Genomic DNA, 13278 nt, shown 5'->3' with positions numbered 1-13278 from the left:
GAATTTACAGAGAAATTGTTGTTTTTTTGGTTTGTTTGTTTTTCCCTTTTCAGACTTACTTGTGAACCCCAGTTTCAGAAGCATTGATTTAAAATGCTCAGCGCCTATAGCCACATACACTGGGGCTGGTGGGATCGAACCCAGCCAGGCCTGCTAAAACAACAATGGCAACTACAACAAAAAAATAGCTGGGCATTGTGGTGGGCACCTGTAGTCCCAGCTACCTGGGAGGCTGAGGCAGGAGAATCATTTAAGCCCAAGAGTTTGAGGTTGCTGTGAACTGTGATGCAACAGCACTCTACTGAGGGGAACAAAGTGGAGACTTTTTTGAGACTCTGTCTCAAAAAAAAAAGCTTAATCTTTTTTTTTTTTTTGTGGAGACAGTCTCACTGTACCGCCGTCGGTAGAGTGCCATGGCATCACAACTCACGGCAACCTCCAACTCTTGGGCTTAAGCGATTCTCTTGCCTCAGCCTCCCGAGCAGCTGGGACTACAGGCGCCCACCACAATGCCCAGCTATTTTTTTGTTGCAGTTTGGCCAGGGCTGGGTTTGAACCCGCCACCCTCGGCATATGGGGCCGGCGCCCTACTCACTGAGCCACAGGCGCCGCCCAAAAGCTTAATCTTTTTTATGAAGATTCAAACAAAGTTTTCTCTTTGTAATTGCTACTTTAAAAAACACTAAAATGAAAATACAAAATTAAAATCTTGCCAATGTCTAGGCATCTATAATTCCCAGTATGAAGAACTTTGTATTCTAGAAAATTATAATTGAGGGTGGTGCCTGTGGCTCAGTGGGTAGGGTGCCGGCCCCATATACCGAGGGTGGCGGGTTCAAACCCGGCCCCGGCCAAACTGCACCAAAAAAATAGCCAGGTGTTGTGGTGGGCGCCTATAGTCCCAGCTACTCGGGAGGCTGAGGCAAGAGAATCACCTAAGCCCAGGAGTTGGAGTTTGCTGTCAGCTGTATGACGCCACGGCACTCTACCGAGGGCCATAAAGTGAAACTCTGTCTCTACAAAAAAGAAGAAAAAAAATTATAATTGAAGTAAATAGGATACCTCGTAGCCTGAGAAATAGTAGTTGCTGTTGTCTTTAATTTTGTGACACACTGAAAAAACTCTAATTTTAAGTGGCTACCACCTATGATAGGAAGAAAATAAAATCCCTTGATTCTATTTTTACTTATTAATTTGTAACTTAGATCTCACCTCACCCACTCCTCTAAATTTGGCTAATAGCTCATTACTGTGAGCTGTATTGAATAAAATACGATAATGAGAGAATTTGGGTCCTAAAACAGATGATGGTGGTGCGATTTCATAAGGTCTTCTTAGACCAACATAAAAGAAAAGGAAATTTGCTTCCTCACAACAAAGGTTGTTTTTTTTTTAATGTTTTTTTAAAAATAATTATGGGTATGTAATAATTATTCACAGCAAAGTTTTGATTGATAATTTTTGTCCATGTTTTATCTTCTACCTTTATTCCATAAAGGGAGTTGGTAGAACAACCAGGACAGCCTGAAGTATGTTCAAAAGAAATTATCCTGACTTTACTAAAGCCGGGAGGTAACAGGAACACTTCCTTGGCGCCCTACTGGGGGTCAGTCTCTCTCAGCCCCACCGAGTGGTTCTGAGAGAGAGGGCTGAGGGCTCGCGTGTCTGAGACAGCTCACAATTACCTGGTTCTGCACTGGACTTCGGCCAACCATGGGCCTGAGGGCCACTGCCTGTGCCAGGGTTAAGTCACTTACTCTCATCCTCAAGAACACGCTCTCCATTCTTTCATCAAATTGAATGGCACCAGGCACTGAGTTGGGGGTTCCGAGATGCATGTCCCGGGGTTCCCCCATGCTCCAGTTTGACAAGTGTTAAGGCCAAGCAAAGGGCAGGTGCTAAGAGAGCACAGCAGCTGCTCCCAACCTGGGACAGCAGGGCAGGAATGATGATACTTAAATTTTAGGTTTTAACAACAGGAGTGAGTGGGGGAGGGTTCTGGGCCAAGGAAACTGCAGGGCCAGAGGCTCAGGGTGAGAAACCCCTTACTGAGGCTGAGGCTCCCCTGCTGGGCTAGCTTAGCTGGACCCTAGGAGCCCCCATAGGCAGAAATGTACCCCTAAAGGAAGCAGCCTCCTGTCCGGGGCCACCCAACTGGTAACCCTCTGGATTTGGTAAAACCTCCTTCTGCACAGGCCTCCTGGGACATGTCTGCAGAAAGATTGTTTGCTTGGGAGGATGCTTGTGGGCTGAGGCATGAGGACTGGGTGGACTTTTCTCTTTGCAAGTGGGGAGAGACAGGGACAGAGCCAAGCGCATAGTCCCTGTGTAGTTCCTGGAGTACCCTCCATAGCCAAAGGGACTCCACTGTAACAGCCTCTTCCATAAAAACCCAGCTGGGCACACGAACCCCAACCTCCTTCTAGGAAGATGGGGGAGGTGGATCTCACTGTCCTGATCTGGGCTAATATGAGAATCTCGGAGTCCATATTCACAGAGAGTCCACTATCTGTCTTGTATGTATGGCACCTTGGCCGTCAGGCTCACGGGAACAGGGAAGGCCAGCTGGACCCTGGCTGGGCTGCCCATTAGCTGACCTCTCCTTTCCACCCTGGGTGCGGTCTGCTGCATTCTTTCCTGCTGGGATCCCTGCACAAACCTGTGGACACCTGGGCCAGTGCCAAGTTGGCGTTATTTCAAACCCCCAGCCATGACAGAAATGTCACTTAAAACAATCTCTCATCTATTGAGCTAGCACAATTTTTTTTTTTTTTTTAAGAATAAAGCACGATACTGGCAGGGCTTTAAGGAAATAATCATATTTGTACACTGCAGGTGGTTCTTTTTTAGTGATTCTTCTCTTTCTGTCTTAAGAAAAATCAGCCTTTTTGCAGCCATCACTGAAGAGGCAGCGGCCAAAATGAAGTTCATTCCCTTTGTGACTTCTGACCCAAGCAAGAACCGCAGAAGACATTTCAATGCACCTTCCCACATTCACAGGACGGTTGTGTCTGCCCCTCTTTCTAAAGAGCTGAGACAGAAGTACAAATGTTCGATCAATGCCCATCCGAGAGGATGATGAGGTTTAGGTTGTCCAGGGCACTTAAAGGTCGGTGGATTGGCAAAGTAGTCCAGGTTTCCAGGGAGAAACACGCCTTCTACACTGAACAGGTGCCATGGGAAAGGCTAATGGGCATTCGCCCCCGCAAGGTGGTTATTAGGAGGCTTAAACTGGACAGGGAACACCAAAAGATCCTTGAACAGAGAGCCAAACCTCACCAAGTAGGAAAGGAAAAGGGCAAATATAAGGAAGAAACAATGGAGAAGATGCAGGAATGAAATAATCTTATGTACAGATTTCATTAAAAACTGCTGACCTGGCTCGGCACCCATAGCTCAGTGGTTTTGAACCCGGCCGGACCCTGCTCAAAACAATGACAACTACAACAAGAACAACAACAACAACAAAAAATCCAGGTGTTGTGGTGGGCACCTGTAGTCCCCGCTACTCAGGAGGCTGAGGCAAGAGAAGCTTGAGCTCAAGAGTTTGAGGTTGCTATGAGCTGTGACACCATATCACTCTATAGAGGGCGACATTGTGAAACTCTGTCTCAAAAAAAACAAACAAAAAAACCCCTGCTAAGATGGCAGGGCACAGTGGCTCATGCCTGTAATCCCAGCACTGTGGGAGACTGAGGAGGGAGAATTGCTTGAGCTCACGAGTTCGAGACTTGCCTGAGTGGGAGTGAGACCCAGACTCATAAAAAAATGAAAAATTCAGCCAGGCACCGCTGCAGTGAACACCTGTAATCCCTGCAGCTTCAGGAGGCTGAGGCAGTGGGATGCCTACAGCCCAAGTCTGAGGTTGCAGTGAGCTATGATCCCGTTGGCATAGAGTGGGACTCTGCTCAGGGCATAGGGTGGGACTCTGTCTCAACAACAACAACAAGCAAGGAAATAAAAAGAAAAATAAGCAAGGAAATAAAAAACAGAAAGCAAAACTTTGAAAAAACCTGCTAAAATGGAAAAAAAAATCAGATAGTGTGTATATAACAAAAGCTACAGAACTGTGTGATCCTGTAATGACACTCTGGGGAATACACTACAAGAAAATAAACTCAAAGAAAAAAATGAATATGTGCAAATATATACGTAGCAGCTGGAATGTATTTGTTTTTATCAGCAAAATTGTGGTTTATTGATTAAATGGAATACTATACTGAATGAAAAAATAATAAACTGCTTTTAGATACAAAAACATGGTTAATTCTAACAAGATATTTAACTTAAAAACTGAGGAACAAAGAAATACAACTATCTGATTTTATTTTTATTATGTTCAAGACCAGCTGAAATCATACTACGTGATAGACACCGTGCAGGTGGTTACTGTCCCTGTTGTGAGTAATGACCCCGAAGAGACAGTCAGGGTGGTTTCAATCAGCATGGGGGTTACATTAATGTCTTTACATTGAGGGGAAAAATACACACAAAAACGACCTCTTTTATGTATTTTGTGTATATATGTTGATTTCAAGGCAGCTGCAATTTAACGTGGTATAAAACTGGAAACAAACCCAACACACAATAATAGGGGAAATGGCTGAATAAATTACAGAGTGACATGAAATATTTTGTGGCCATTAAAAACGGCAAGTACATGGACCATTTCAACAGATAGAGATATTTAAGCGACTATAGACTGTAAATGCAGCCTGCTGAGTGTAGCTCTGTTTTGTAAGGTTTAGAAGTATTCTACAAACATTTCAAAATAGCCTAGAGGGAGGTCACTTCAATGCAAATGTTCATTGGGTCCCTTCTTCGTGTAGTTGTTCAAGTTTATCATTTACAAAGCACAGTTTTCTGGAGTTTTGCTTTGTTTTGGTTTTGTTTTAAGACAGAGTCTCACTCTGTTGCACCAGAAAGAGCAGGGGTCCTCAAACTACGGCCCGCGGGCCACATGCAGCCTGCTGAGGACATTTATCTGGCCCACTGGGTGTTTTTGCCAAAGCTGCCTGTCCTGCTTAGCAGCCGACTCATCCCAGCCCTCCTGTCCTGCTTAGCAGCGGACTTTCCCCAGGCTGCAGTGCGCATTTGTGGAATGTGCGCCAACTTTCTGCCTACACTCCTCCTCTCTATCTCTCCCCGCCCCTCCTTCTCTCTGTCTCTCCCCACTGGGTGTTATTGCCATCCTGCTTAGCAGCCCACTCATCCTAGCCCGCAGTGCACATGTATGGAATGTGCTCCACACTCTCCGACTCCCCTCCTTCTCTCTGTCTCTCGACTCCTCATCTCAGTCTCTGGTGTAATTGAAGGAGTCACCAGGTTACCTGTGCAGAGCCTGCTGCTGCATAAGGACTGAGGTAAGAACAAGTTAGTTTTTTTTTTTTTAAATTAGGAGGTCTATTTTTTTATTATTATTTTGCAGTTAGTAGGGTCTTTTTTGTGTGTGGTTAAGGGGAGCCTTTTTTTCCTGAAGTTGGGAGGTCATTTTTTTTTTTTTGCAGATGGGGCGCCTTTTTTTTGAAGTTGGTTAGTTGGATGAGGGTGGTTTCTGGGGGGGTTGCATCACAACGATAATGCAAATAGTCAGTGCTCAGAGGTAATGCAAATAGTCAATGCTCAGTATTAATGCAAATGGTCAGTGCTCAGTGTTATCGCATGAGGGCCCCAAACTGGTAATCTGCCTAGGGCCTCATGGGAACTTAATCTGGCTCCGCAGACAGCCAAGGAGTAGGAAACCCAATTTAATTGACAGTAAGTGCATTTATATACTGATTGCTATTCAGTTGTGTATGATGTTGTATGTTGTGTGCTGTGTAAGCCCCAGTTCACACTGTTGCAATCTCTGAGCAGTGTGAGTTCAGCCATATGCTTGTATGGCTGAACTTGCATTAGATTCAGAAGAAAAAAGGCATACATGCCTTCTTTTTTCCTGCAGTGGAATCTGATCACATGGGTAAGAAGATTCCTGTGCGAGTTCACAGATCGCAGTGCGGTTCACACAGGGTAGTGTGAACTGGAAAGGTGGTGGAGGAACCAGCTCTGTAATCATGCCTGTTCCCGCATCGCACCAGTGGGAGCCTGAGGTAAAAGCGGAGTTCCACCATATGGGCACTGGCGAGGCTGAAATGATGTGGACTGGCAAGGCTGCATTGATGGACACTGATCAGACTGCATTGATGGGCACTGATGGGCAGTGCAGTCTATATGTCTCTGTGTGGGCAAAGTTATTGCTGGTATATTGTTTTTGGAGCACTGTATATATATATATTGGTATTTTACTAATTGCAATTTGGAATCCCTAGGAAACAATGATATCAAGAAAGAGAAAAATTGACTCAAAGTGTAGGATATTCAAAGAACAGTAGACTTATGATTACTTTTTCATGCAGTACAAGGAAAGAGCTGTGTGTTTGATATGCCAGAATACCTGGCATGTGTCTGTGTTCAAAGAATACAATTTGCGTCGACACTATCAAACTCAACATAAAGATAAATATGATTGGTCAGAGAAGTGAGAAAAGATAAAATATTAAAACTGAAATATACATTGACAACTCAGCAAAATACTTTTGTGAAGCAGAAGCAGCTAAATATTTCATCACTGCGAGCAAGTTTTCAAGTTGCCAAGATAATAGCATGCACTGGCAGACCATTCGTGAAGGGAGAATTTGTTAAAGAATGCCTTCTTTCTGTTGCCAAAGAGATGTGTCCAGAGAAGGCCGATTTATTTAGTAGAGTGAGTCTTTCAGGACACTCAATTACATGAAGTATAGAAGAAATGGGAGATAATTTGCATCAGCATTTGCAAAACTCCACAAAAAACCTTTCCTATTTTTCCTTGGCACTTGACGAAAGTAATGGTGTTCGTGATTCTGCACAACTTCTAATTTTTATTCGTGGAACAAATGACTATTTCAAAATCACAGAAGAGCTTGCTGCACTGCAAAGCATCAAAGGAACAACTACAGGAGAGGATATCTATGAAAAGGTTTTCCAAACCGTGAATAGTTTGGAGCTGGACTGGGCAAAACTAGCCAGTGTGACAACTGATGGTGCTCCTAGCATGGTGGAGTCTGAGAAGGAGTAATTGCTCGCATTAACCAAGAGATGGACAAACATAACCATTCTCATCCAATAGCCATACACTGCCTCATCCACCAACAAGCGCTGTGTAGTAAATCACTGAAGTGGGACTGTCATGAAAACTGTGGTATCTTGTGTTAACTTCAGTAGAGGTAATGCACTAAACCACAGACAATTTCAGGAATTTCTGTCTGAGCTAAACGTTGCCTGTGAAGATATTAAATACCACACAGAAGTCCATTGGCTGAGTCGAGGGAGAGTTTTGAAACATTTCTATGACCTACTTCCACAGATTACAGCTTTTCTGCTTTCAAAAAATAAAGAAGTACCAGAGCACAATGATGCAGAATGGAAATGGCACCTTGCCTTTCTGACAGATATTACAGAGCTACTCAACAATTTCAATGTGCAACTTCAAGGAAAGGGGAAGCTCATCTGTGATATGCAATCACATGTGAAAGCATTTGAAGTAAAATTAGGCCTCCTCATCAAACAAGTGAAGGAGGAAAATTTCTGCCATCTCCCCACAACTCAAAATCTGTTAGCGGAAAATCCATTGGTTGCATTCCCAAATAAAACATGTGTGGATTCACTGGAAAAGTTGCAAAAGGAGTTCCAATTTAGATTTAAAGAGCTTCATCTCCATGAACAGGACATACAGCTTTTCCGTAACCCATTTTCTATTGACATTGAAAAATGTGGATACAGGGCGGCACCTGTGGCTCAGTGAGTAGGGCGCCAGCCCCATATGCTGAGGGTGGCGGGTTCAAACCCAGCCCCGGCCAAACTGCAACAACAAAAAAAAATAGCTGGGCGTTGTGGCAGTAGTCCCAGCTGCTTGGGAGGCTGAGGCAAGAGAATCGCGTAAGCCCAAGAGTTAGAGGTTGCTGTGAGCCGTGTGACGCCACAGCACTCTACCCGAGGGCGGTACAATGAGACTCTGTCTCTACAAAAAAAAAAAAAAAGAAAGAAAGAAAATGTGGATACAATTTACCAAATGGAACTGGCTGAACTGCAGAATTGTGACTCTCTGAAAGATGCATTCAAGTCAAGCAGCCTTCCTAATTTCTATGCATCTCTCCCTTCTGAGACATATCCTAATCTCAGGAACCATGCACTAAAAATGGCAACCAACCATTTTTGGCAGCACTTAAGACTTTTTCCAGAATGAAACATTTGAAATCTCCAACCAGATCTAGACCAACGGATGCATACTTGCATCACTTGTTACGACTAGCAGTGACAAATATGGAACCAGACATTGACCATCTCATTAGCCAAAAGCAGGCCCATAGTTCTCATTGAAATACTGATAAGTTTATTGATTTAACTTTACTTGTTCTTCATTTTAAATATTGTATTTGTTCCCATTTTGTTTTTTTACTTCAAAATAAGATATGTGCAGTGTGCATAGGAATTTGTTCATAGTTGTTTTTTTTAACTATAGTCCGGCCTTCCAACGGTCTGAGGGACAGTGAACTGGCCCCCTGTTTAAAAAGTTTGAGGACCCCTGGGATAGAGTGTCATGGTCTCATTGCTCACCGCAACCTCAAACTCCTGGGCTCAAGTGATCCTCCTGCCTCAGTCTCCTGAGTAGCTGGGATTATAGGCACCCACCACCATGCCTGGCTAGCTTTTCTATTTTTAGTAGAGATGGAGTCTCACTCTTCCTCAGGCTGGTCTCCAACTTCTGAGCTCAAGGGATCCACCCACCTAGGCCTCCTGGAGTGCTGGGATTACAAGTAGGAGACACTGCACCTGGCCCAAAGCACAGTTTTAAAGAATAGGTGTTTGTCCCTTTAGAAGGACAATTACCAGACCGTGGGAGGCCTATGGACGTGGCCAGAGCTCGACTGTGCCAGGACGTAGTTTCTCGCATCATTTGCATGTTTCTCTTTTCTCCAGCACTGCAGGCCAGCCAGCCCACTGTGTCCTTTCTGCTTCACACAGTGCTCAGCAGGAATTGACAAGGCGGAGGCAGAAAATGTTTCAATTGAGGCCAGGCACTGGGGCTCACACCTGCAATCCTAGCATTCTGGAAGGCTGAAGTGGGTAGACTGTCTGAGCTCACAGGTTTGAGACCAGCCTGAGCAAGAGTGAGACCTTGTCTCTAAAAAATAGCTGGGCATTGTGGTGGATGCCTGTAGTCCCAGCTATTAGGGAGGCTGAGGTAAGAGGATCTCTTGAGCTCAAGCGTTTAAGGTTGCTGTGAACTATGACACCACGGCACTCTACCCAGAGTGACAAAGTGAGACTTTGTCTTGAAAAAAAAGAAAAAAAGGGAAATTTTCCATTTGATTGAGGATGCTGAGATGCCTTCCTCTCCTCTGGATGGTCAGTGTGGCTGAGCTGGCATGTGCTGAGCCAGAATGCAGAGGAGCTGTGCATGAGAAAGCAAATGAACAGCAAGATGACTAGGACACTCAGGGTCTAACAACCAAGAGCCTTGTGAGCAACAATCCTGCAAACTGGGGACTTCAGGAAACAGCCACCACCCATTCTCTTTTCTCCATTGTGTTGTTATTAGATGCCAGTCTAAAGGCATCTATTCGGTAACAGCTTTATTGAACTAGATTTCACATACCATACAGCTCATCCATGCCCAGTGGACAACTCCAGAATTGTTGTCACACTCAATTTTGAAATATCTTCATCACCCCAAAAAGAAACCCCACACCCTTTAGTCATCAGTCCCTAATCCTCCCTTTACACCAGATCTAGGCATCTACTGGTCTACTTTCTGTCTCTATCAATTTGCCTATTCTGGACGTTTCATATCATTGAAATCATGTAATACGGGGTCATTTGTGTCTGGATTCTTTCACGTCACATGTTTTCAAGGTTCATCATTTTTATGTCCAAATAATATTGTGTTATGTTTCTAGCCCACATTTCACTAATCCACTCACAGGGATGAACATTCGGGTTGTTTCTACCTTGGGGCTGTTATGAACATTCTGGCACAAGTTTTTGTGTGGATATGTTTTCATTCCTCTTGGGAGGACACATCGGAGTGGAATTCTGGGCCACATGAGAATTCCGAGTTCCTTTTGAGGAACCACTGAACTTTTTTCCAAAACTACACCGTTTTGCATCCCTACTAGTGTAAGGTGGGATCTCAAAGGAATGATTTAAGTGTCTTCTCAATGTGCCTGTGGCCATCCAGGTATCTTCTTGGAGGATATAATAATTTTGGTCTCTAAGCTCATGTCCCCTCAGACACTGGCAACTCTGCCAGGTGATTCCCCCACAGCCTCTCAAAGGACCTGGAAGGGCCCACAGCCAGGAAAGTGGCTTCTGGGGACAGCGTTGGGCTGAATATCTCCTTTTCTTGGGGACAAAGAAGGGTGGTGCCATGTGAAAATCCTCCAACTCAGAATCAGAAAGCCCTGAAAGGCACAGTGATTCACGCTTGTAGTTCCAGCACTCTGGAGGGCTGAGGCAAGTGGATTGCTCGAGTTCAGGAGATGGAGACCAGCCTGAGCAAGAGCCAGACCCCCATCTCTACTAAAAATAGAAATACTAGCTGGGGTGGTGGTGGGGTCTGTCATCCCAGCTACTCGGAAGGCTGAGGCAAGAGGATTGCTCAAATCCAAAAGTTTGAGGTTGCTGTGAGCTGTGACACAAGTCACTCTATCCACAGGACAGAGTGAGACTCCATCTCAAAAAAAAAAGAAAACCTGGCGGTGCCTGTGGCTCAGTGAGTAGGGCACCGGCCCCATATGCCAAGGGTGGCGGGTTCAAACCCAGCCCCGGCCAAACTGCAACAAAAAAATAGCTGGGCACTGTGGCGGGTGCCTGTAGTCCCAGCTGCTTGGGAGGCTGAGGCAAGAGAATCGCGTAAGCCCAAGAGCTGGAGGTTGCTGTGAGCCAGTGTGACGTCATGGCACTCTACCCGAGGGCGGTAAAGTGAGACTCTGTCTCTACAAAAAAAAGAAAGAAAGAAAACCTGAACTCTAATGAGGCTCTTTGCTAACCAGGTGACTTGGAGGAAATCTTCTACTTTTCTGAACCTCCCACCTGCCACACCAGTCCTTGGGACCACTGTGGGACAAATGGAGCAGTCAGAGGAGAGGGGACAGAAGCACCGCACCCGCCAACCTTTGGTGCCTCCCAGACGCATACTGTAAGCAGATGCCACCCAGGCTCTGCCTGCCCTCCCCATATTTCCTAGAGTCAGCTCTAGTCAACCTCTTTTGATAAATAAACAGGTCCCCCCAAAGATATGTTGGTCCCAGATTTTGCTACTAAATGCAAAGCTGTTCATCATGAACAGGAGAACGAAATCTTCTTTCTAGGCCCACACACTAGCTCAGGCCTATAATCCCAGCACTCCTGGAGGATCCCCTGAGTTCAGGAATTCAAGACCAGGCCAAACAAGAGCAAGATCCCATCTCTACTAAAAATAGAAAAACTAGCAGGGTGTGGTGTGGGCACCTGTAGTCCCAGCTACTGAGGCAAGAGGATCGCTTGAGCCCAGGAGTTTGAGGTTGCTATGAGCTATGATTCCACAGCACTCTACCTAGGTAACAGAATGAGACTCTGTCTTAAGAAAAAAAAAAAAAAGAGAGAGAGAGAGAAAGAAAAGAAAACAAAGAAATCTCTCTGAGGCTCACACCTATAATCCCAGCACTTGGGAGGCCGAGGCATGTAGATTACCTGAGCTCACAGGTTGGAGACCAGCCAGAGCCAGAGCAAGACCCCCATCTCTAAAAGTAGCTGAGCACTGTGGCAAGTACCTATAGTCACAGCTACTTGGGAGGCTGAGGCAAGAGAATCGCTTAATTGCAGGAGTTTGAGGTTGCTGTGAGCTATGAGATGCCACGGCAATCTACCAAGGGTGACAAAGTGAGACTCTGTCTCAAAAAAAGAAAGAAAGAAAGAAAGAAATCTCTCTGAGTGGTGACTAGAGCTTTCTGAAAAGCATCATAAATGAGAAAAAAACAGGTGCTGCCTCTCCTCCTGAGTTATTGGAAGTTTGTCTGAAATGCTTTGTAATGAATGGCTTAGGTCAAGGAGAAGGTGATTCCAATGAGGGAATTTTAGTAGCAGAAGAAGTCAGCTGCTGGCCGGAGTAAGTGAATGGCCATTATTGTCTGAGATTAACACAGCAAATCCTTCAGATAGAGAATGCATTGTGTCAGGAGCTGTCATCCATGTGCATGGGAGGGTCATTTTAACTACAGAGTTTGTGACTGACTCCATGACACTGACCGCATCTTGAGTGAGTTATGATATTTTCTGGGTCTCCGCGGTGAGCTCTCTCAGTGAGCAGACCTCATTGTGCTAAAATAGCCAGAGTTCAGGTTGGTCATCACTATTCATCTGAGCACACTGAGGAAAGATAATAAACAGGCAACTGTGTAATTCTTGGATGTAATCTCATTAGGAGGCCTCGATGGTGAATTACAGACAACTAACTCAGTGAACTATTCTGCAATCTCAGAATCATTCTCTCCTACTTAAAAAGCAATTATATCTAAATTATAATATACCTCTTGCAAACTCACCTCGTGTTTCCAGCAGCATCAAGAGGGTGCCCTGGATGGGGTGGAGTGGGGCAGTGGAAAGTCACCATATAAATGAGAAATCACCAATGGCTTGACTAGAGACATATGTCTTTAGCTAACCTCAGATCACTAATCCAAATGGCCTTAATTATTAGAAATAACCTTAAAGAGAATAGCAAAGGTACCTAGCTGAGTTAATTCTGAATTATCAAGGAAATATTTTTTCTTGGATATTCATTTTTTTATTATTTTATTTTAATGTATTTATTTATTTATTTTTGAGACAGAGTCTCACTGTATCACCCTCAGTAGAGTGCGGTAGCGTCTCAGCTCACAGCAACCTCAAACTCCTGGGCTTAAGCGATTCTCTTGCCTCAGCCTTCCAAGTAGCTGGGACCTGCCACAATGCCTGGCTATTTTTTGTTGCAGTTGTCATTGCTGTTTAGCTGGCCCAGGCTGGGTTCGAACCCGCCAGCCTCAGTGTATGTGGCTGGCACCATAACCAGGCACCGAGCCTGGATATTCTTTTTAATTATGGTAACCATTTTTTTTTTTTTTTTGCAGTTTTTTGTCTGGAACCAGGTTTGAACCCACCACCTCTTGTATAGGGGGCTGGCGCCCTACTCCTTGAGCCACAGGCACCACCCATGGCCTATTTGGTTTCTTTTTCTTTTTGTTT

At 44.8% G+C, this 13278-nt stretch overlaps 1 protein-coding gene across 1 annotated transcript in view; it reads left to right on the top strand.

The window, feature by feature from the left end:
- WWC2 (WW and C2 domain containing 2) overlaps window positions 1–3081 on the top strand; it is a 154237-nt gene extending 151156 nt beyond the window's left edge. The window contains exon 24 of the mRNA XM_053584965.1: window positions 2875–3081. The gene's annotated coding sequence lies outside the window, so the exon portion shown is untranslated. The remainder of the gene's footprint in view (window positions 1–2874) is intronic.
- The last annotated feature ends 10197 nt before the right edge of the window (window positions 3082–13278 follow it).

Source organism: Nycticebus coucang, chromosome 1 (assembly GCF_027406575.1).
Source record: "Nycticebus coucang isolate mNycCou1 chromosome 1, mNycCou1.pri, whole genome shotgun sequence".
In the NCBI taxonomy this organism is placed as follows: Eukaryota; Metazoa; Chordata; class Mammalia; order Primates; family Lorisidae; genus Nycticebus; species Nycticebus coucang.
This window is presented reverse-complemented; position numbering and strand designations above follow the sequence as displayed.